Raw genomic sequence first — 21,340 nt, 5'->3', positions numbered from 1 at the left:
TCATTTTATATATTAATAAGCATGTGATGTCTCCCGAGACCTTATCTTGAGAGACAATTTGCATTTTTTATATTTGTTGAGAGAAAATAAGAGAGATTTCAGTAGAGTGAAATACATCTATATTATTGGACCGAGAAAAAACTAGATCAACTCACTGAAATAGTGGAAAATATTTTGAACTATATTAATCAATTTAATCCAAATTATGCCAACCGAACAAAACACCCCATGGAATCCAGACCATGTAAACAAAAAAAACACCAGCAGAGTCATTTTAAGTCATACAAATTAGAGTGAAAACATAAGCTATCAAAACCATACAAACTCGAGTCAATAAGATATGAATTAATAAGGTTCCACAAAAACAACCCGAGATAACTAGAAACTATTTCAGAATTCCAATTTCAACTAAGTTGGAACAAAACCTAGAGCTTTAATCGTAAAAACCATAAAATATTTTAACTTCAATTTTAAAATAAATTCCATTTCCCACTTGCAATAAAAACTTTAACTTTCTCGGTTTAAATTCTCATTTTTAATTTTTAATTATGGTTTAGTGTTTACCATAATTGCTCATAACTCCATTTTGAACTAAGGTGGAACAAAACTTAGAGTTATAATTTTAAACACCATAAATAGTAGTTTAACTTCAATTTTAAAACAAAATTAATTTATTTCTCACTGGTAATAAAATTTAAATTTTTGGGTTTAATATTTTATTTTTTAATTTTAAATTATGACTTAGTGTTACTATAATTGCTAAATATATGCTATATAATTTGAAATTATAGATGTAGTTATAAAAGACATTTAGCATAATATCTAAAATGGGAGTTTAGGACTATAATCATCTCCAGTGGGAATGGATAGCTACAACCTTTTAGTTAATCATAATAAAATTGGTGAAATATTTAATTTATTTTAATTAATATTTAGTAATTCACTATAAACTATGAAATATCACCAAATATTTACTTATTTTAATTAGAGTTCACTATTAATATTATTATTTATTAATTTATTTTTAAAAATAGCTTTCTCAAATTTTCTATTTTTTATAGTTTATAGTTTAAAGACAATTACTTATTAATTTTTTGCTATATATTAAAAAAAAAAAAACATTACCAAATAAAATTATTTCTTATTAATATATTTTCATTTTCACTTCTTCCATTATAATTTAAAAAAAAGAAAAAGCATTACCAAATAAAATTATTTCTTATTAATATATTTTCATTTTCACTTCTTCCATTATAATTAATTTGCATAACCACAATACCAAATACCAAATGGAATCTTAGGGTACCAAATTTGCATAACCACAATACCAAATACCAAATGGAATCTTAGGGTACCAAAAACAACCACATGTAGCAGTTGGACCAAGCTATTACAAAATGGAATTTGGAATGGAAAAGAACCTCAAACGATATTCGATTCACGATATTTACTTGCACTTTTTATAAAATTATTTAATTTTTCCATTCTACTTTCAATTCCACGTCTCCTTACGCGTTTAGGCTACGGGAGTGTCTCGCAAGGCATCGTACATTACAACGTGATAATGACATGACACAACATTTCGTTTACCTTTGACTAAGAATCATCCGAAGGATTCGCTCTCTCCTTTTGTGAGAAATGGACCATGCACCATAACCGCCAAAGGTCTCTCTCGAATTTTAGGAATCTCGACCTCTCCCTCCAGCATCCTCAACGCTTCCACCATTCTAGGTCTGCATGCCACCATAACACGCGAGCACAGAATACCCACTAAAACAAATCTCTCAATCACACTCCGCTCCGCACTGCCGGATTCTGTCGTCTATTATTTCACTGATCTTGCCTTTCTTCACCAGTGCCCATGCCCAATCCGCGATGAGGTATTCGGAGGCTGAGTCTGCCGAGGTGTCCAAAGCCTTTCTGCCGCTCATCATCTCTAACAGCAGAACCCAAAAACTATACACATCACATTTGTCCGTCAGGTGGCCGTAGAGAGCGTATTCTGGGGCCATGTAGCCGCGCGTCCATGCTACATTAGTCGTGATATGGGATTCCCCTTCTTTAATCACGGTCCTCGTCACACCAAAATCGGCGAGACACGCATTAATTTCGTCATCCAACAGAATGTTAGTAGATTTGTTGTCTCTGTGATAAATTGCGGGCTCGATACCGTCGTGCAGATAAGCGAACCTTTTGGCAGTCTCCATGACAATGTTCCTGCGCGAACCTTTTGGCAGTCCCCATGACAATATTCCTGCGCTGCGGCCAGTTCAAAGGCCGGGCATTGGACTTTCCTCCAAAGAATTGCTCATCCAAGCTTCCATTGGACATGTAATCGTATATCAGAAGTCACTGGTGCCCTTCTCTCTCATCGCTGGCCACGGAGCAGTCCCTCAAAACGACCAGATTCCGGTGCCTGATGTTGTTTATGATCTCCACTTCGTTCAGGAAATTGGAATTCCCTTCAGGGGCGCAGTTTCTGATTCTCTTCACGGTGATCAGCCGAGAATCCGGAAGCCTTCCCCTGTACGGTAGCGAAACCTCCTTGGCCGATGAGATTGTGGTCGCTGAAATTATTGTTAGATCAGAGCATACATAAAATAAATATAAAAATAACCAGCAACAACCATAAACACATAAACACAAATGTTTATCAAGAAAACCACAAATATAGAGAAAAACCCAACTTAATAAAATCTCATTAGCATTGGCCAAAACTCTTGCCAATTCGATCAAGTGAGCCTTCACCGCTCACCTCCAGGTCTTGCATTACAATGAAGTGTTTCCAGCATTTTATAACCTCTATTACATATAATACCACGGGCAGAATAATATGGGTGCACAATACCATGTGCCCAAAACCATCATTATTTAACCTGGTCAACTTTGACTCTATCCCGAGTCAAATTTACTTAACAATTATCAATTATCGGAGGCGTCCCACATCTCTTGAATGTCCAACCACACTGCGCCGGTGTTGGGTCTCACAGCGGAGTTCAAAAGATTTCTGTTTTGCCTAACGAATCAGAAATTACATTTTTTTTCCATTTTTAAAATTGCAATTTAATGTCTTCACGGAATGGTAAGGATTTAATTCGCGTATTAATGATTCTGTGAACATTTAATAGAATTAATCGAAATACAATTTTTTATAAATTATTAAATAATTATCTGAGAATATTAATTAAAATTATTCATTAGTTATAAATTAATTATATATTTGATAGTTAAAATGTGAATATTCAATAGAATTAAATTATGGATAGAAATGCAATTTTTTTTTTTTTATTATTTTTAGTAATTAACTGAACACATTAATTAAAATGATTTATTATTGATAAATTAATTATATATTTAACAATTAAATTTAATATTAATAATTAATATTTTAATTTTTCAATATTATTCTATATAAATGCTTTTTATATTAAATATAGGTTATTGTTTGTGAGAGATTTTTCGGCGAAAATCACATCGAATACCATTTGTTGACACCTTTCGAACCAATTAGTATGGTTAAAAAAAACACTCAAATAACTAAAATTTCTAAATGAACAGAATCATAACAAAATGCCCCTACATAGTCTTCCTCTACCCATAGGAAGGCATCCTCTTCATAATCTATGAAAAATTCCACATAAACTGCTGAGAAAGTAATCCACCATTCCAGAAGTATTGGATCCAAGGCATCACTAAATATTATTTTCTGAGTTCAAAATATTATATTCTGAGTTATAGAGGCGATTTTAGGCAGTGAACAGAAACAGGAGCCGGGGAATTTAAAGAACTGCATCTGGCAAAATCTTAATTTTTTCAAAATATTATTTTCTGAGCTTTAATTTTCAAAATATTTTATAATCGCATTATGTGAAAGTATCTGAAACAATAGATTTTTACTATATAAAAAATCATTTCAATTAACTCAAAATTAGTCTAAATCCAATTTTTATGTAGGTTAACCGAAATCTAATCCACATCTAATTGCCAAAATATTTTATTATCAATGTTACTTTCAAAGGTCTAAAACGATATGATTAGGAATGAACGATGCTCAGCGAAATTTTATCCAACAGAAATTTAATCTTATTCTAATTTCCAAAATAAATTTGCAAAACAATGAACAATGCTCATGTGCTAGGCAAGTGAAAATCCATCACAACTGACCCAAATCTGATTTCCAATTATTTTTAATACAAGGTGGTTAAAATTTGTTGATCAAATCTGCATTACTCTTGGTTGTCTCAAGTTGCTTTTCTTTTTGTGACGAGGCTTGCTGGGTTGAGTCAAAATTCTTATGCACCTTCTTGAGTTCTCACTCTGAGAGTTGGAGCTCAGTGAGGGTCTTTGTGGGTTGTTCTGTAGGACTTTGAGGGTTTTCAGGCACTAGCACAACACAAATGTGAGTGTCTATTCTCCACTGAAGTTCAGTGACTTGTTGCTTAGGAGCCACTACCTCATTGTTTCTGTCTATCAACTCCTTTGCCAGGATTGTCTTCTCCTCCTCCACCTGTGCAAGTTTTTTGGATTGTACATGCTCGCTGGCTGGAATCTTCAACTTGTGTATCAACTCCTGAACCTCTGCTTGTGAGCTTTGAAGGGCCTCAAACGCAACCTTATCCTCTGGATTCACCACTAATTTCACAATCAACTCCTTGAAATTTTCGTTTTTCATGTGGAGCGCTCTAGAGTTAGCTCTTTCCTCTTTCAATCTTGTTATGGCCTTCTCTAGTAGCTTCTCCTCTTTACTTATGGTGATCGTGCTTCTATTAAGCTCACTGTAAAGCATCTCTCCCACTTGCCTGTGGAAGTTGATCTTATCGGGTAGAGGAAAACTTGCCAAACCTAAGGAGACATCTAGGGCCTTGAACTGGGAACCCGAGGGTAATGATTGTGCTAGTGGGTGATGCAATGAGAACTTCATTTGATTTCTCTCCAAATCCATAGCAGCCAGAAGTTTGGTTTGGTATGGCACTGAATGGGAAGCCATTTTCTGCTGCATATCCTCCCTTATTTTCTTGTTCCTTTCCTCAATGGTCTTTCCAGCAGGCCAACTGAGTTCAGTTGTAATTGTACTTCCTGTTGAACTTAGAACAACTACCTATGAGGATAATGAGGCAACTTCTTGTAGTGGGTCCTCCAAAGTAACTTGGAAGCCTGGCTGGTCTGATTTTGTCTCTACCAACCTAGTCTCAATTTTTGGTTCTTCTTCTTGTATCTCTTGAGTCCGAGGCTTTTTGTTGGTTTGTATATCCTCCATCTCTACATCCCTTATCTCATTGATGATCCTTTTTTGATCCTTGTCCTTTGTTGCTAAAGTTTCGACCTCCATCTCTGTGTTAATAGGCAATGAATCGAAGTTTGCTTTCCATTCAAGCCCAAGCATATCTTCATGCTCATAAGTTGAAGCTTTAATGCTTTCTCTTTTCTTTGCAATGACCCGATGAGGAACATAATGCCAAACATCTCCCAAGTCAAAATTCATTTCTTTTAACGATTCCTCAGTTGCCAAGAAGGCATGTCTGGAGTTAACAATAAAAGGCCCTATAGGTTTCCCCAACTTGAATATATATCCCTTCTTGGCAAAGACAAAGTTGATATGGTCCACATTCAGGGTTCGTCTCATGAACTCAAGGGAAAATATCCTCATAGGTATGAATACAGGCAGGAAGTAGGGAGGAAGCTCACAACCATAGACCTGAATCTCTGTGTAATCCTCAAATAGGTACTAGTCTCCCACCCTGGTGTCCTTGCTCAGTTGAAGAATATCATTCTGCAGAGGGAGAATTCTTGGGCGGGACACATTATGAATAATTTTGTAGGCAATGGCCATATAGGAGGAGATGAACTGTGAATAACCATCGCCCTCTGGTTTTCTCCTAATATCAGTATCCCAGCCAAAAACAAACTTCCTCTTTTTGTCTAGGCTACCAAACTGAAGCCTAGGAATTAAAATTCTTCCACGTGGGTGTATACAAATAGATAGAACAACAGGGAATAATACCTAAAGTAGGAAGTGGTGGAAAAATGGGATAAATGGAATTTTATTGACTCGGCCAAGTAAGCAAGTATATCATATAGATGACTTGCTTGCATCATCTTTGTGAGAAACCTTAGGTGTGATTTGTTGGCCATATTAGCATTGTCATCTCCAAACAGGTGGGAAATCACAAACAAGATAGGCTTCACAGACTCAAAAAGGATAGTTATTGGGAAACTATCAGCAATGGGCAAGGAATGTAAGTCATGGGCTAAAACCATTGACATAAAATATTGTTGCTCAGTAGTTGGGAGGGTAGCATTTTTGTAAACCATGATGGTTTCTGTAAACTGCTGGGGTTCAAGGGAGCTTAGTTAAACTAGAGCCTTTTGGATTAGGTCTGGGGTCACCTCTAAGATTTTAGCTCCAGTGGGTGAAACATTTTTTTTTTCTCCTCAAGATAAGTCAGATTCAACCAAGACATGAACTCGGGGAAATGATGTATAAAAGGGGCGATCTGATAGTACAAGCCTGAGTCAACTACACAAAATGGGTCTTCTCCTCAGACGTGGTGGCCATACAAGTCAAACCAGAGGTCTAACAAGTGGAAAGAACAAACAGGGTTTGAAATTTGAGCCTTAGTGTCCATGAGAGGTTGACCATTTGATGAAGATTTGGCTTCCTAGATTTTAAGGGTCTTGGGGGTCGACTTCTTCATATTTGAAAAAGAAATTCAAATAATATGTAGGGGTTGGGGACCGACTAGTTACTTGTTAATTGTGGTGATAGTTGAAAATTACTTCAGAAGGGAGTTCTAGATTGGCTGAGTACTCGAACGATGTTTCGGAGTATAGGAATGGTGGAAGGAGACTGTACCGGGAAAATGAGACAAGGTTTTAAAAATTTAGAGTGGGAAGGATTTTTATAGGTGAAGAGAATACAACAGTCATTTGACATAGGATGACGTCATGCGGCAATACCTCTAAATAAAGAAGATAATCAAGCTCCACACCCAACAATCTCCCTCTTAGAGACTGATTATAGCAACTCTACCGCTGCTTCATTTACTGGAAAATGACTTCACTTTGGACCTAGATGTTTCTCATCTTCATCATCATACTTGAAGACCACTTGAAACCAAGCAGAATCTCAGTTTCTCTCTGGTTACAACTTTTGTTAACATATCTGCAGGATTCTGGCTAGTATGTATCTTTTCCAGCTTTAACTGTCCATCTTCCAACATTGGTCGTATGAAATGGTACTTGAGTTGTATATTTTTAGTCTTGGAATGAAATGCAGAGTTCTTTGCAAGGTGTATGACACTCTGGCTGTCACTGTATAACCTGCCCAACTCCTGCTTCTTACCCAATTCATCCAAAAACCTTTATAACCAAATCATTTATTTACTAGCCTCTGTAGTAGCAACATACTCTGCTTTCGTCATTGAGAGTGCAACAACACTTTGTAGTTTTGAAACCCAATTAACAGTTGTTCCGCATACAGTAAACACACACCCTGTGGTGCTCCTCCTCTTATCTCTATCACTCGCCATATCTGCATCAACATATCCCTGTAAAGCAATGTTTGAACCACCAAAGCATAATGCTTGATTTTTGGTACCTCTCAAATACCTGAGAATCCACTTCACCGCCATCCAATGTTATTTTCCTAGATTGTTCATGTACTTGCTTACAACTTCCACTACATGTGCAATATCAAGCCTTGTGCATACCATTGCATACATTAAGCTTCCAACTGCTGATGCATATGGAATTTTAGACATATAAGTCATTTCTTCCTAAGTCTTGGGACACACCTCCTTACTTAGTTTGAAATGGCTAGAAAAAGGTATACTAAATGGTTTTGCATTCTACATATTAAATATTTTCAACACCTTTTCTATGTACTCATTCTGAGACAATGTTAATTTTCGATTCTTCTTGTCTCTAGTTATTCTCATACCAAGGATTTGTTTTGCCGCACCCAAATCCTTCATTGCAAATGAGTTTGCCAATTTTCTTTTGAGCACATTTATTTCCTGCATGTTAGAACTTGCAACAATCATGTCATCTACATACAATAACAATATAATATAGCTACCATCATTTTGCCTTTTGAGATAAAGACAATGATCAGAGTGACATCTAGTATAACCTTGTTCAGACATAAACCTGTCAAATTTTAGATACCACTGTCTTGGAGGCTGTTTTAATCCATACAAGCTCTTTTTCAAACTGTACACTAGTTTCTCATTCCCTTTTACCTCATATCCTTATGGCTGCTACATATATATCTCTTCCTCCAAATCCCCATGGAGAAAGGTTGTCTTTACATCTAACTGCTCAAGATGAAAATCTTCAGCCGCTACTAGATTTAAAATAGTTCTAATTGAAGTCATTTTAACAACAGGGGAAAATATCTCATCAAATTCTATACCCTTTTTCTGAGCAAACCCCTTCACCACAAGTCTAGCTTTATACCTTTTTCTACCTCCATCTTCTTCCTTCAACCTATAAACCCATTTATTTTGCAATGTTGTTTTACCTGCAGACAACTTGACTAAGTCCCAAGTCTATTTATGTGCTAATGAATCCATCTCTTCTTTCATGGCTTACAACCACTTCTTCCTGGTTTCCACCTGCACTACTTCTTCATAACATTCTGGTTCACCAGAATCAATCAACAATACATAATATAATGAATGAGAGTGTTGTTCAGGGGGTCTACTTATCCTAGTAGATCTTCTAACACCACTTTCAGGTGTTTGAGGTGCTTGTTGATGTTGTTGTTATGCCTGTTGATCATTATGATTTTTAGGCACCTTCACTTTTCCAATGGTCTCATCAAGCACTATGTATTCTCTGTTTTCTTTTTCCTGTTTCTTTTCCTGCATCTAATCCTTATGCAAAACATTTTCATTGAATATGACATCTCTACTCCTAATGATTTTTTGTATTTCATAATCATAAAAACGATAACTAAAATCATTAACACCATATTCAATAAAGGTACATTTCTTTGATTTTGCCTCAAGCTTTGTTCTATTTTCTTTATTAATGTGGACAAAGGCTTCATATTACCTTTTTACCTATCCATGCCTCCTCTAGAATACCACCATCAAAGGAACTTGAAGGCCCTCTGTTTATTAGATAAACAACAATATCTACACCATCTGCCCAAAATTGTAAAGGAAATCCTTCATGCAATCTCATGCACCTTGCACGCTCCATGATTGTCATGTTCATCCTTTCTGACACACCATTCTCTTGTGGTGTTCCTGGCACTGTATTCTCTTTGCAAATTGCATTATTTGAATAGTACCTATCAAACTCTTTGCTGCAATATTCACCTCCATTGTCTAATTTGAAACACTTCAACCTTTTTCCTATTTCATTTTCAACCAAATCTTTCCATTTCTTGAAAGTATCAAATACATCAGATTTATTTCGAATACAATAAATCTAGGTTTTTCTTGTTGCATCGTCAATAAAAGTAATATAATAACGATGGCCACCAAGAGATGATACCTGAGCAGGTCCCCATACATCTGTATGCACAAGCTCTAATTTTTCTCTCTTCTTTTATTTCCCAACTCTGAGGAATCTAACTTTCTTTTGTTCTCCATAAACACAACTCTCACAAAATTTTAAATCAACATGCTTCAAACCTGACAACAAATTTCTTGAGTGAAGAATATGCATCCCCTTCTCACTCATGTGCTTGAGCCTATGATGCCACAATGTTGTATCTTATCATGTAGAGGTTAAAGCATTAACAGAATTAGAAATACCATTACATAAATATAATGTACCAACATTTTCTCCTTTTTCTATTACTAGGGCTCCTTTAGTGACCTTCCAGATTTTATCTGTAAAAGTAGTTACACAGCCTTCACCTCCCAACTGCCCTGTTGAAATCAGATTTTTCTTCAAATCTAGAACATGCCTTACCTCCTTGTTATCGGAAAAACTAGTGTCCATTCAGAGCTGCTAGTCCCACTAAGACGGGTAGCTATCTTAGAAACAAACAAACTAAAGTTACTTGTGTTTTCCTTTATGAGAGATAGATGAGAAAGAAGCAGAGAGTACCAACCTCAGTCTTTCGCTTGGCTCCTTGCTTGTTTCCTTTCCCCTTTGACAGAAATTCACCACTCTTTCCTCACTTGTCCCGCTTCAAAGAACACCTGTGGAGTCAAAGCAACATGATACCATCAAAGCATAGAGATCTATAACCATAAACAATATAGGATCAGATATATATTAACCATACAAATGCATATATCAAGACAAGATTCAGAGATACACAAACATATGGAGGAAAACTCAAATAGCTTTATTGATAGAAGTAGTAGAAGAGAGGATTACAACCCATTGGTCTGACCCAGTGCCATCCTCCCAGCATGAAAGCCCTCTTCACCTCATGAAAAGCTTAGATCACCCAACAATGTTGCATAGAGAAACCAACAACACTTCCTTACAAAATACAAGATTCCAGCCTCTGGATCTCTAGGATGAGGGATCCATATATAGATGTTTCCAGGTGGGTGAGTCAGCTTCTGGGATTTTGATTAGTGTCATCTCTCTAATAGTTCCTGGTTCCACTTGGAGATTTCATGATCTCTTACTCATCCCTGAGCAAATTTAGAGAGGCAAGTGTCAAATGGGCAGCTTCTAGAAGATTCTCTGGGTTTCCACCTAGCAAACTTCCTCTGCCATTTGTCTGCTCTCGCTCATCGCACCCTACATAAGGGCTTTTCAGTATGCATCGCACTGTTTGCATGTGGCAGGTGAGATGCATCACACCCTTAGCATTGAGCAGTCTGTATGGTCTAGTTTTGACTAGTTCTGAGTAGTTTTCATGGAGAACTTCTGGGAGATGATGTAATCAGCTGACCTTGCTCCTTTAGGGTATGAAACAACACTTTTAGGGACTTAGAATCCCTTGGTTTTATGGACATATGTGATTGGGGTTGCAGTGCCCAAATATGTCTATAACACTCCTTCAACAACCATTGATTTTCATTATGTTGTTTTATGAAAATTGTACCCATTCCAATGATTTTACAGGGTTTATCATCACCCAATCGAACCTATCCAAATATCTTTGAACATAATCATGAAATTGTTTCCTATCAGGTGTGGCATGGAATGAGGCCCCTAAATCTACCATCCAGGCATCAATAATATTTTTTAATGAAGGAACCAAAGCATCTTGCAACAGATCACCTGTCACATTCGCTTCATGATTGTTTTCTTATTGCGCGTCTCCTTCTTTTCCCTTTCGAGACTTGCAATATTTCTTTAGGTGTCCTTTGTTCCCACATTTCCAGCACACTATCCCCAATCTGGACTTGGATCTATCTTTCCTTGACTTATTGTGATATCCTGGGCTCTTTCCTCTTTCCATTTCTCTTCCCTTAGTCTCTACAGTCAAAGCATTACCTGATGTCTCACCGACGCTTTTCTGTCGCATTTCCTTGCTAAAGATTACACCGACAACATCATCAAACCTTAAAGTACTAGATCCTGAGACAGAATTACTAGTTGCCATAAATAAACCATTCCAACTTTATGGCAATGAACACAAAAATAACAAATCCCTAACTTCATCATCAAAAGCTACCTGTTACACTAAAATTTGTCACCATGACTATTTGTAGTCGGTATGGCTCCATCAATTGTCATACTGTCCTCCTTGGCAAGTCTTATACCTCTGCTCCTCATGTCAAACTCCAAGAAAAAGAGAAAGTCCTTAAAAATCAATATAACTCTGGTTACGCAGTTTCTCTTAACCTTACCTGCGTGTACGCACCTCAAGTTCACAATCCCTGCGTACTTGTACGCTCTGTCTGTAAAGGGGTGGGTGCGTACTCCTGTAAAGGTCAAAAGGCGCAAGTTTTACTTCAAAAAAGTTACTTGTGGTCGAATCTAGAGCATTCTAGAAGATGGTTTGACGTGGATTGAGCGCCTCCAGATGGTTCATGCATCCCAAAGAAAGAGGAACTTATCCCATGAAGAGGGGAGTTATCCCATTGAAAGAGGGGCTTATCCCATTCATGGTGGACCTGATTAACTTCCTCCAAAGCATTATAAATACAGGTATTGGGCCAGAGGGAGGAGAGGTTGAAAGCTGAACATTCCTAAGGGTAGATGCTGCTGAAATTAGGACTCCCTTATAGAGCTTGAGAGGAGAGATTCCCATCCTTTCTTAGCTTCATTTGGAAGTGGGTGAGCTGATCAAAGTAAAGGAGAACTCTTGCTGGACCCTGGGAGGGACCTGCACAACACCAAGGCACTGGTTGTAATGGTTTCTTTTGTTTCCAATTAATACAATTAAGTTCATTTTTCTCAACAAGTTGTTATATATAATTTGTTTCATATACTCCTTGGTCTTTATGATGAATATGTTTTATTATATGAGTTATTCAGGTGCTATGTAATCGTTTTCTTGTTAGTGAATGCAGGTTTCAAAGAGAAGGAGGAGCTCATCTGGATCGGAGAGGCTTGGCTGCTACAAACAGCGTTGGACTAAAGGTATGATTTAAACACTTGGTTGCTTGTATTTTAAATGCATATTTAGGGAAAGATATTGCTTGATTGTTTTGTTTGTCACTAGAAAGCCTTAGCTTCTAGGGAGGTCAGTTTTGTCCGCAAAATTGACTCTTTCCGCATAACAAAATGGCGACCATACTGGGGAATCCATGGATTTGATTGATTTCTCTTTTGATTGATACTTTGATTTGAGAAAAGTCGATTTCTTTCTGGTTTTTGACTGATTGACTGTGAATTTGGGTGGAATAGCTTAGGGTTGAGTTAGTTTTTATTTTTCTTGGTTTTGCTAGCAGTACGCACCCTCTACGTTAAGCACAGTGCGTACCTGTACGCACTGCAGCTTTGTACACAGAGCGTGACCGCACCTGTGCAAACAGGCTGCCTGCGTACCCTATCAAAACTTTAGAAAATTTCAATTTTTTCCTTTTTGCCTCTTAGATTTAGTTTATAGTTTGTTTTTTGCTGCCCAGATCAACTAGTTACCTGTCAGAAGTCTTCATCTAAGCTTGTTTCATTAGCATCAAGGGTTTTAGTGAAGTTCATAGAAGTTCTAGCCCTAGATTTGATTTTTGTATTGGTCTTGTAGTGACTTTGGCTTTAGAAGTTGTAAAAACCTTGGATATCCCTGGGCTTTTCAGTCTTCTTAGGAGTCGGACCTTTCATAAAATCCACCTTTGTGAGAAACCTACCTTTGTGTTGTCTCTTTGCGGAATTTCGAGAAGGCTTGTTGGTTAAGCTGTGAATTTCATTCTTAAGAAAAAGAACAAAAGATTTTTATTTTTGTTTTTGACTAGTTTATGATTCTGCATGAATTAGTCCTTGGTTGAATTGTAACTGAGTAAAACATCCTGGAATTATATTTTGTAGGCTTTTACCTCATTAGATTTGCTTTTAGGTAAATTTCTCTTAGATTTGCTTTTAGGTAAAATTGATTTGATTTTCATAGATTTTAAAAGTTGATTTTTGTTAAGTAGTTTTACATGCTTTGTTAAAATACGGAAAAATACAAAAATATCTTTTGAAGGAAAGTTTGTTTTAGTAGCGTTTGAAGTCTTTGAAAAGAGAAAGGAAGTTTTCGTGAAATAATTAGTGGTCATGTGTTGTGTGCTTTGGAAAAGATAAAGAGATTGTTTCTTTGATTTTCATTGCCAAGAAAGTTGTCTTTATAAATTTTGCATTTTCCAACTCTCTTAGCTAGGGAATTCATTGAAAAGGAAAAATAATTTAAATCATCCTAGGTGCATCTTTTTAGTGGATTTGAGTCGAGTCTACACACCATCAGTTTCATCTCCGCTACCTTTTGTCCTAAAGAAAAGCCATAAAAATTAACGCTTAAAGTAAAATTAACTTAGTAACTTTTTATTTACTAGGGCTCTGAAACACCAATATAGATCAGGCTAGTGTCTTGGAGTAGGAGAGTAATTAACTCTCCAAGACAGCAAAACCAAACAAGTAGCTCATCTTGTGGTAGGATAAATCCAACTGTTACATTTATGCTCTGGGAAAGCTCTTTTTAAAGGAGAAGCACGAGATCGTGTCCGAATCAGTGAGGGGATCAATCCTCCTTCATTGGGAACGACGCCAGATACGCACGTACTACAAACGGTAAACCTCAGATTGACCATCGTCAAGGAGCCTGGGGTCACTTGTCGGTAAACCTTGGATTATAGTCAAGGAGCCGGCAAGGGGATTGAGCTTGTTACTCTGCCCTTGCGTGCTATCGGATCGTAGACTGTTCCCCCAGGTATATTTGTTGCTGTTGGTGACCTTAGTGACCATTATCTTTAGGGTTATACCCAAGGTGACGGTGGAGGGAAGATCCCACTATACCTGGAGCAGGCGTCAGATAGACTCACTTGGATTTTCTGGGGGGTTCACTTCACTCGAGACGGTTAAAGTGGAGGAACTTGTGCCAGTCTATTCATTAAGCAGGTTGTCGGGGTAACTGTTCCACCCGCCACTTCTGTACTGAATTCTGCGATGTTGGATTTCATCACCAACTAGAGTTTTCGGTCCGGAAGGTTACTGTTTGTGTATGGTTTGACGCCCTAAATTCTTTAGGCATGTGATTCGAATTTGTTTGGTTCTTTAGAGACTTTAGGCGGTTTGCTTTGAGATTTTACTTTGTTTGCGTGTGCAGTAGTTAAAAGTTTTAACTGTGGCTGAATTACCGAAACAGTCCCGTAGACTTCGGGGCCAGTCTCCTGAGGTTGTAACCATGGCCGATTTGTTGAGGAAGTCCCGTAGACTTCGGGGCCAACCTCCTGAAGACATCCCGGGTCATTACAAAGGTTTGAAAGTCCTTGTAACTCCTAGTGGCAGTAAAGTAGGTTCACCTGAAGAAGGAGAGTCTTCGTTGGTAGTTCATCCTGATTACCAAAGTCTAGAAACAGGTTATAATCCCGAAGCTATTGCAGTTTCCGAGCTTGCTGGTAGTTTTTCATCTACTAGTGATATAGGCGAAGAACCTGAGATATCTGAACCTGTTACTCCAACATCGGGGTTAGTCTCTCCAACTTCTAGTGCTCCTGATTCACCTAGGGTAGAAAGAGTCATCACCGAAAATCTCCCTTCTGGTTTGATAGCTATTGAAGAACTTGCTCCAGAAGAAGAAATAGGCATCCCTATCCCTGAAAATCAACCTACTATTGATCTAAGGGAGCGTGAATCCATTTTTTACAGTCCACCTAGAAGTACTACTTGGTATCTTTCTTTAACTAATTATTTGGACAACTCAAGGTTAAGTTTTTCACCACCTCGTGCTCCTTATCCACCTGGAGGTCTTTATACTCCTATAAATATGTCTGGTCAGTCGTCCATGTTTACTCAATCGCCTGAATCTTTTTTGTACGACAGTCCTTCTATTCCCTCTGGGTATCAGTCACTTTTTGGTACTTTTGCGGGAGCATCTCCTCAACCCATTGAACATGGGTTATTAACTGGAAACAATGGTAATAAACCGTTGAGCGTAGGAGACATTTACATGATGTCAGGTTCAATTCCCAGTTCTCAACCTCAAGGTGGCCAGTTACTGCCTGGGGGGCAACCTCAAGGTACACAAATTGCGTCTGGGGGGCAACCTCAAGGACAGTATGTACCCGTGGTGCAGTACATTCCTCAAGGTCAACCCCAGCCTCAATACGTACCCCAAGGTCAACCCCAGTATCAGTACCTACCTCAAGGGTATCTACCCCAAGGTCAGTACTCGAGTCAAGGTTTCCAGCCACCCCAAGGTCAATCTTATGTTCAAGGTACGGGAAATGTACCTTTCAATTATCAATCCTACCCTCAATCCGGTTATGGATCTCAATATCCTCAACCTGTTATGGGTCGATACCCCGGAATGAACATAGTGTGGGATCCATCGCAAGTTCAACAGGTATTGCAGCCAAGTGTACAGTTGTCATCTCAAACTGGACAACCCCTAGTTTCTGGTTCACCCCAGCAACCAGTCCAGTCTAATATTCAAACTTCTGTACCTTTGGTAGTTTCTCAGTCTGGGCCTATCGCACCTAGTACTCCATCTCAAACAACTGCTGCAACTACCGCAACATCTGTTCAATCTACCCCACCTACTTCTGGAGTATCAACAACTCCGGTTTCTACTGTCTCTGTATCTACTCCTCAGACATCTTTACCATCGTCTGGATCTACGATTCAAACTACGGTTCAGATGCCTATAGGACAACCTGGTTTGAGTACGGTTGTCACAAGTCAACCACAATTCACTTATCAACCGTACCAGGGACAGTACCCATACGGTCCTGCTGTCCAGCAGCCAGTTTACCAGTATCAACCGTATCCTGGGTACACTTATCAACAACCACAACAACCCCAGTACGGTCTAGTTAATCCTGGTTTTCCGGGAGGATACAATATCCCGAACGCGATTCCTATTCCTAGTTATCCTGGATATCCTCCTCCTGGGACTGGTCTCGTGACCCAGAGTTTTAGGGATCCTAATCGGCAATTACTGTTTATCGCAACTTTGGATTTACCAGACTTGTCGCGCCTAACGAACGATCCAATAAATTATCTTCTGTTTTGGCCGCCAATGCCAAATAAGTTGCCCAGTGACATACCCAAGTTCGAAGGTAAGTCTGGAGAGGACCCGTCGAATCATGTGATGACTTACCACCTCTGGTGTGCCTCTAATTCCATCTCGGATGATTCGATCCGCTTACGTCTTTTCCAGCGTACTCTCATTGGTCTCGCGGCCAAGTGGTACATTGAGTTACCACGGGCCTCTTTTTATAATTTTAGCCAGTTAGCTACCTCGTTTTTAACTCATTTTCAGTTGCCGGTCAGATATGATAATGGCACGGAGTTACTAACTTCATTAAAACAATCGACGTCCACTTATATTTCCGATCATATTCATGAATGGAGACGTCGAAGGCAGTTAGTGAAAGTTTTTATCCCGGACTAGATCTTAGCTGAATGGTTTGTTAAATCATTGTTACCGAAGATTACTGAAGACGTAGCTAAGGCCGGAGTAGTTACTGAGGAGAAAGTGATTGCTCAAGCGCAGTACCTTGACTTAGTTTATACTCAGTCAGGTACGTTACATGAAAAGATCCCAGATCTTCCTAAGTTAAATCAAATCGCTGCTGCTCCTTCGGGATCTCATGCTGTTGATGGCATGATTGGTACGGTGAACACTAAAAGTAAGAAGAAGTCTTCCAAGAGTTTTTCTCCTATTATAACCTTACTAGACTCCCCGACAGGAGATTCTTCTGCTGAAGTTTCCGCCGATATTCACGCTGTAGAGTCATCTACGGCTAAATCAAAATCCAGTGGGAAAAAGAAAGGCAAGAAGAAGAATAAAGCAGACAAAACTCCAAAGGAGAAAACTGAAAAGTCGGAAACCAATGACGAAAAGCGCAAACCTCTTTATCCTTGTCTTATTTGTGAAGAGGATCATTTTACAAGAGATTGCTCTCATCGGGCAGAGGTTGTGAAAATCGTCAAAGGTTCCCCAACTCCTGCTATTTTGAAAGATCCATTTCCAAAGCAGGAGAGTAAGATGATAGGTTCTTCCTCGAGTGCCAGTGAAGAACCCATATTGATGATGTCTCATGTAAGGATTGCGACTTGATCGCAAGATTATGGTAGCAAAAGTCCTGTTGATGGCAAAGAAGCAGAATCTTCTCATTCTAATCCATCAACCTCAGTTCTCGGTTCCGATCCACTACAGATCGAGAAACCTAACCCGGACTTAGTAATCAAACCGCCCGCCAAGGGTATACTTCGAAAGTCTGCTTTCAATCCACATGTGAGAGCGGCCCAGAATTATAACATTGTTGAGGACTTAGCTGTTTCTCCCTCAGCAATGTCGGCTTTGGAAGTGCTGCAATCATGCCCAGCACAGCGTAAATTACTTTTGTCGGCTATAGGAGCTGTTGATGTTCAGGACCCGAACCTAATAATCTTTGATCTAGAAAATAGTACACCGCGTTTGCCTCATCAAATGGCTTTCCAAATCCCAGTGATAGTAAAAAACAGGCCTATTCATCGGACTGTAATTGATGAGGGAGCTTCCATGTGTATTATGTCGATACAGTGTTGGAGATCGCTTGGTTCTCCTTCACTAAATCAATCCCCGACAATTCTTAAGGCCTTTGATGGCCGTGGGTTTCATCCGTTTGGCATTCTACAGGATTTGCCTATAGGGGTTGAAGGAAAAGTCGTTAGTCTAGATGTGGAGGTGGTTGATGCCCCTCTAGACTACAACCTTCTCTTGGGTCGAAGTTGGTCTTACGCTATGACAACGGTCGTTTCATCGGTCTTTCGAGTAATAAAATTTCCACATAATGGCAAGATCGTAACCATAGACCAGCTGGCTTACTTTTCATCTGACCCAACCTCTTCAGAGAGTATTCAGCATGTCGGTAAAACGACTATCCCTTATAAGGATGTTGGAGTAGGACTAGTTAAAGATGCCGGTTTACTGGGAACTTTTCCTTTTCCTCCAATCAACGCATTGTCTTCATTTGCATCCATTCATATGATTACATCAGACACCATTGTTTATGACGATCCTTGGATTGTTCCTTCTGAATCTGAGATAGACTCATTTGGTGATGCTATGCCTTTGAGTCCATATGAAATTGCCTATGAGGCCATGCAGTCTTTTACCGACCCGCGTTCAACCAAAATCGACCAAATGAATGTGGTCCGTGAGGAATCACTTTTCACATCAACCTCGGAGTTAATAGCATTTCCCGAAGTTGTGTCATCTGACGAGCAACTTCGTGAAGTCCTGTGTGTAGACGATTTACCATGGGAAGATCTCCATCACAAATCTTTGTTTTTACCTGAGGATGATCATTTTGAAAATGATTTCTCATCAATCTTTACAGCTGAATATGTCAAAGAAGCTCAGAATCCAATGAAACATCCTGATTTAGAGCTGAATTTGGGAAACATCTCTCGCACTATTCCCATTGACATTTCAGTTAAGCCTGGAATTGTTGAGAACATTCATATAGGTGCCTCGTGTTCAGATGACGAAATTCAGACATATAAGGCCCTATTTCAAGAATTCCGCGACGTGTTTGCCTGGTCCTATGAGGAAATGCCAGGAATTGATCCCGCGATTGTTATCCATGAGATCAATACTTACCCAGACGCTAAACCCGTCCGGCAACGTTTGCGTCAGATTCACCCATGAAAAGCGGCTGCAATTAAAGCAGAAGTTGAGAAGCTGTTGAGAGCAGGTTTCATTTATCCGATCCCGTTAACAGATTGGGTATCGAATATTGTTTCGGTTAACAAAAAACAGGGAACAATAAGAATATGCATCGACTATAGGGACATTAATCGAGCTTGTCCAAAGGACAACTACCCAACACCCTATATCGATCAAATAATTGATGATTGTGCCGGTAGTGAAATATTTTCCTTTATGGACGGTTTTTCCGGTTACAATCAAATCAATATTCTACCTGCCGATCAACCAAAAACGGCTTTCATTTGTCCATGGGGGACATTTGCTTATTGAAAATTACCTTTTGGGCTTAAGAATGTCGGAGCAACTTTTCAAAGGGCGATGTCTTATGCGTTTCATGACATCAAACACATTGTGCAACCGTATCTCGATGATTTGCCCGCTCATTCATTACATCGGGCTGACCACCTTGTCCATTTACGAGCAATCTTCATGAGGTGTAGGCATTATCGTATTCGGTTGAACCCACACAAATGTGTCTTCTATATAGAAGTGGGATGATTGCTGGGATTTGTAGTTTCGAAAGCTGGCATTCGCGTCGATCCCTCGAAGGTAGAAGCTATCATCAAATTGCCTCCTCCTTCAAGTCTTCGCCAACTCCAAAGTTTGCAGGGGAAAGAAAACTTTTTACGACGATTCATTCCTAACTACGCCGAGGTTACAAAGGGTTTTACACGATTGTTGAAACAGAACGCTCAATTCTCTTGGGATGAGATAGCTCAGAAATCTTTTGATGCACTCAAGCACGCGTTGACCCATGCACCGTTGCTGCATCCTCCCAACTACAACCAGGATTATTTTTTGTACCTCGCCGCCGCCCATTCCACCATTGGAATGGTCTTAGTTCAGGAAGACGAATTCGGAACGGAACATGTGATATATTACTTTAGTCGGACGTTAAACCCAACTGAGCTCAAATATTCACATGTGGAGAAATTGGCATTGGCAGCCGTTCAAGTTGTCCAACGTTTTCATCACTACATTTTACTCCGTAAAACTACAGTCATTTCGGATTGCAACCCTATGATCTACATTTTGACTAAACAATTGCTAGGGGGCAAGTACTCTAAATGGATCGTTATCCTGCAGGAGTTCAACTTGGAGTTTGAGAAATCTAAGTCTAAGAAATCTTTAGTTTTTGCAGAGTTAATGTGTGACTTCCTGCGTGCTGACACAGAAACTGTGGCAGAGGAGCCCATTGCGGACGAATCTTTGTTTCTCATCAGCACTTTAGATCCGTGGTATGGAGATATCATCGTCTATCTCCAAACCCAATCCTTTCGTCCCGAAGTTTCAAAGTCAGAATGTCGGAAAATTCGATTCCAGTCCCAACAGTACAAAATTATTGGAGATACTCTTTATCGTCGTGGGGCGGACTTGGTTTTTCGACGTTGCTTAACTCACGAAGAAGCTGAAAGGGTTCTGAATGACTGTCACTCTGGAGCGTGTGGCGGTCATATGTCTGGGTATGCCACAGCCCAAAAGATATTGCACGCTGGCTATTTCTGGCCGTCCTTGTTTAAAGATTGTATTACTGCGGTCCGAAAATGCCACAACTATTAGGTGTTTGATGGAAAGATGCGCGCTCCACCTGCTCCTCTCCACCCTATAATTGCCGTTGGTCCTTTTGCCAAATGGGGTATCGATTTTATTACATGTAACCCTCACTCGGCCGGGGGGCATGCGTATATCATCCTTGCGGTAGATTATTTTACTAAGTGGGCCGAGGCGATGCCTACATTCGAGGCAGACGGCAAGACAGCTGCAATTTTCGTATTCAATCACATTATTGTTAGGTTTGGTGTCCCACAACCGATAATCACTGACCATGGGCGCCATTTTCGAAACGTTATGATGACAGAACTTACAGGCCAGCTTGGTTTGCGTCACGATAGCTCAACTCCTTATTATCCACAAGCGAATGGTCTGGTTGAGTCCATCAACAAAGTTTTAGTTATCATGATCCGACGAATCATTGGTATTCATCGGTCGAATTGGCACAACATGTTATTTTCAGCGCTTTGGGCATACCGAACCTTAGTGAAAACATCAACAGGGTTCACTCCTTTCCAACTAGTTTAT

The 21,340-nt window shown here is 39.2% G+C and overlaps 1 pseudogene; it reads right to left on the bottom strand.

The window, feature by feature from the left end:
* Nucleotides 1-1,784: 1,784 nt before the first annotated feature.
* On the bottom strand, nucleotides 1,785-2,207 carry LOC149217142 (putative receptor-like protein kinase At1g11050 pseudogene; annotated as a pseudogene).
* Between the last annotated feature and the right edge of the window lie 19,133 nt (nucleotides 2,208-21,340).

The sequence above is a fragment of the Pinus tabuliformis genome, chromosome 1_1 (genome assembly GCF_031772625.1).
Source record: "Pinus tabuliformis cultivar Carrire ecotype Pingquan chromosome 1_1, CPIR1, whole genome shotgun sequence".
In the NCBI taxonomy this organism is placed as follows: domain Eukaryota; kingdom Viridiplantae; phylum Streptophyta; class Pinopsida; order Pinales; family Pinaceae; genus Pinus; species Pinus tabuliformis.
This window is presented reverse-complemented; position numbering and strand designations above follow the sequence as displayed.